We start from the raw sequence: 4,609 nt of genomic DNA on the forward strand, positions 1-4,609 counted from the left end.
TTGGGGACTTTTTATTTTATTTTTTAAATTAAACCTGTTTGGTCCTTGCTAAATTGGCAGTTGTTACAGATTATTTTAATCTAATTTTGAGGCAATTATGGTTATTTAACATTGTATGATCTTTCAGATTACCTGTGATGGATGTGTCGGGTGGTACCACCAGTCATGTGTTGGCAACCCACCAGTCAATAAAGAATATTATTGCCCAGCGTGTATTATCTGAGTCAGTATATTATGAAAATGTTGTAAATAGTTTTTGCTTGGTTTTCAAAATCGCACTTGTATTGACTTTGTGTTTCTAAGATTGTATATTTGAGTTTATATGGTTTAAAAATTGCTTTTCTGTTGTACTGTATTGTACTATTGTATTTTTTAAAAGTGATACATTTATTTTTGATTGTGATTTCCCATTGTTTAAACTTGTGCACTCAACACACACATACGAATGAAGAATTAAGACCAACCTCCTGGTTCCTCCCGTTTTATTCTCCGGGTTTCTGGTTCCTCCCGTTTTATTCTGCAGGGTTCTGGTTCCTCGTGTTTTATTCTCCAGGGTTCTGGTTCCTCGTGTTTTATTCTGCAGGGTTCTGGTTCCTCGTGTTTTATTATGTACGCGTAATTGCATTGCTTTGACCGTAGATCCCACCTTCTCGCACGCCATGATTGGTCCATTATGTACAATGCTTGCATGTTATTGGTCAAACTACTTTTCGATCATTACCTTCAGCAAGCATGAAAACAGGAAAACAAAGCAAAACAAATCCTGGCTAGGACGCGTCCTGGGAAAATAGCACGTATGGTCACCCTACAGAAACAACATTTCTAACCGTTTGTATTAAACCAGTATCACGACAAAACAGAGCGCGGTGAAACTGAACTTCTTCCTCTGAGGTTTAATGGTGTTTGGCAAACAAACGTGTGTTTTAGCGCCACCCGCTGGACTGGAGTGTGAAGCGGCGAGAGGAGGAAATAATACGGGGGAAATTACTTCGTCTAGAAGGTGAACTGATTTTTCTTTCTTAAAAAAAAAACGATCTGCACAAATAAATGAAAAGGAATTTAAATTATAGCCTCACAAGGTATTTGATTAACATCAACAGTCTTTGTGGGATTTTCAATTAAATATTTCACTAATAATTCACTCGTTTTTCTTCTCTAATCCTCAATCACAATGTTGCAACATTTGAATATGGAAATTAAGATCAATAAAAACACGTGATAATAATAAGATGTAGCCTAATTCAAAATAATAATAGATCAATAATAAGAAGAAGAAGAAGAAATGAACAGGTTTAACATGAAAAACAACTATTTTGCTATGTGTCCTTCTAAATATCTGGGACTTAAGACATGACTGACTGTGTTTAGAAGGATATTTTGATATAAAATATTTTTGTGTGTATTTGTCCCTTCAAATTCAAAACAAAATAAGTCATGAGAAAATTCAATTCTAAAAAATGACTTTATTTAACAGTCATACACAAATACACAGTTGTTTTATATTACAACAAAGGTATTAGCATTTGAACACTTTGTAACATTGAAATTAAACTAAGTAATTTTCTCAGTGTAAAACAAACTTGTTATATTAAAGCTTATCCGACATCTTCATTAATGAAGAATAAACCCCAACCTGTTTGTTCTTCAGTATCAGTGTTTGATTCTGCAGAATTTTGAATCTCTCATCTTCTCTCTGTACTCTTTAATAAATTCAGTCTTTGCAGATTTCAGCTCTTCCTGATGCTTTGATGCTCCTCTTCACTTGCAAACTGATGGGAATATTCCAGCATTTATTGCTGAACTACAGTGTGGGAGGAGCTTCACTGATGATGTGGTTGCAGTGGGAGGAGCTGATCTGCCAAAATCAAATATGTGACCCTGGACCACAAAACCAGTCATAACCCAGACATCAAAATTCCTGAGGCCCAGATCAGGCCCACACCTGACACTTTCATCTGGCCCACATACCGCGTGGAATGATGGCACTTGGGCGGTCCACTGCTGTTTGCCAGATTTGGGCCACAAGCAAGCCAAAGGAAGGCCCAATGTCAGCCATGAATAAACTGAATAAAGCAGGACTGGCCCAGATCCGGCCCACATGCTGTGAAGAATGACGGCATTTGGGTGGACCACTCCTGTTTGCCAGATTTGGGCCACAAGCAAGCCATAGGAAGGCCACATGTCAGCCATGAAAATAAATAATATAAACCAGAACTGGCCCACTCTGGGCAACATTGATTTGAATTCTGGCCCAGATTCGGCCCACATCCAACACCTTGCCCCGGCCCACATACTGGGTAGAATGATGGCATTTGGGTGGGCCACTCCTGTTTGCCAGATTTGGGCCTCAAGTAAACTTTAGCATTGCTGCATGTAACCCAACCATATAAACCAAAACTGGACCTAGTGTGGGCCACAGTTGATTTTTATTCTAATCCTGGTCTTCCCCACATTCCTCAAGTGGCTCACATGCTGCATGGAATGGTGGCATTTTGCCAGTGGTCCAAGCAGGCCACTGCACAGCCACATTTTAGCAAATAATGAACCAATTAAACCATAAATATACATTATCTGGGCCACACTAAGCCTTAAGATTTTTATTCTAATCCTGGTCTTCCCCACATTCCTCAAGTGACTCACATGCTGCATAGAATGGTGGCATTTAGGCAGTGGTCCACAAGCAGGCCACTGCACAGCCACATTTTAGCAAATAATGAACCAATTAAACCATAAATATACATTATATGGGCCACACTAAGCCTTAAGTGAGTTATGCATTAACAGTACTCAACATATTGTAAAGATACATTTTAAAATGTCCTCCCTAAATGTTCAAATAAGTTCCAGAAATGTGTCCTACTTGATAAAATCATCCCAACCCAAGTTTTGTACAAGCGGCAATTCAAATGTCACAGATAAATATTCAAAGACACATTCCAAGACTTCTTCACAAGTTTGAACTTAAATGCTTGTCACTCAGACTCTACCTTCACAGTAAATCTATAAATGTCACGGCTACGCTGTGTTAAAGTGCACACAACGAAGATAAAGGTTCGTTTCGCAAGGTTATATATCATAAGTCTTTAATCCAACAAGGGTAAATCCAAACACAATGTCGCACAGCAACATTCAAGACATGTAGACGTAAAACCAGACAAACTCAAAGTGAACATAAGTACTCAGACCAAATAAGGATAATTAACTAGGCACACCTGAACAGAATAATACAATCAACACAACAAGGGAAACGGTGCAAAAGGAAAACAAAGTCCAAATTAACAGAAACTTTGACAGCAAAAGTACAATCTTTATAGTGCACTTCTGTTTTATGCTGCACAGTACACATATAAAAAACTGCCATTAAAATCATGTTTTAAAAAATAATAATAATTGCTGTGTATGTAGCCTTCTTAAGACTCGTATCCAGATCATCCTGCATCAGTTAACTGTGTTGCATTCTACTAAAAGTAGCCAAATTCTATTAATATGGCCATATTTACAATTTCAAGCTTCCATTTCAATTTGCCAATGTCAAGTGTTGCACATGGGCCACTTTAGGGTCACATTCAGATTACACATTGCCGTGAACACCACATATTTGCCTACAGAGGCCCACATGTGATTTGATATATTTGGGCCATTTTTGCTATTTTACATGTGGGCCACTTCAGGCTTACCTCTATTTTGTATGGGCCATAAGAAGCCAGCAGTGCCGTATCATTGCCTTAAGTGGCCCACATCCGCATGCTATCTGGGAAGGGTCAGTTTTTTTTTTAAATTGAGATTTATACATCATCTGAAAGCTGAATAAATATGCTTTCCATTGATGTGGTATGTTAGGACAATATTTGGCAGAGATACAACTATTTGAAAATCTGGAACCTGAGGGTGCAAAACAATCAAAGTATTGAGAAAATCACCTTTAAAGTTGTCCAAATGAAGTTCTTAGCAATGCATATTACTAATCAAAAATTAAGTTTAGTTGTTAGACCCCTAGAGTCAGGCCCGGACTGGCCATCGGGAGCACCGGGAGAATTCCCGGTGGCCTGTCGGCTGATTTGGCCCGCTGCCCTGTTTTTTTTTTGTTTTTGTTTTTTTTTAGTTATTATTGTTATTAATATTTTACATTTATGCCTTCTCAATGTACCAAAGTGATCATTTCTGATTTTTTTCATTCGATAATAAATCGAAAATAAGTCGGTTAGTCTTGACTGGCAGCGCTGCGCTATACGAATCAGCTCATGTCTGTTCCATGCTTCCGTCAAACGGTTCCGAACAGAACCGATGCTGGAGGGAGGGATTTAGAGCAGACAGCAACACAAAAATAAAATGAGTAACAGGCTCACAGCCTAATAATTCAATAGTGTATTTGACTTTTTCCAACAAATATATTGTACTAATTTTGCCATTTAAGCACTTTAGAAATTGTGTTTTTAATACACTACCAGTCAAAAGTTTTTTTAAGTCTCTTCTGCTCACCAAGCCTTAATTTATTTGATCCAAAATACAGCAAAAACAGCAAAGCTGAATTTTCAGCATCATTACTCCAGTCTTCAGTGTCACATGATCCTTCAGAAATCATTCTAATATGCTGATTTGCTGGTCAAAA

This window comes from Sinocyclocheilus rhinocerous, unplaced genomic scaffold, assembly GCF_001515625.1.
Source record: "Sinocyclocheilus rhinocerous isolate Xijiao unplaced genomic scaffold, SAMN03320098_v1.1 scaffold3625, whole genome shotgun sequence".
Taxonomy (NCBI): domain Eukaryota; kingdom Metazoa; phylum Chordata; class Actinopteri; order Cypriniformes; family Cyprinidae; genus Sinocyclocheilus; species Sinocyclocheilus rhinocerous.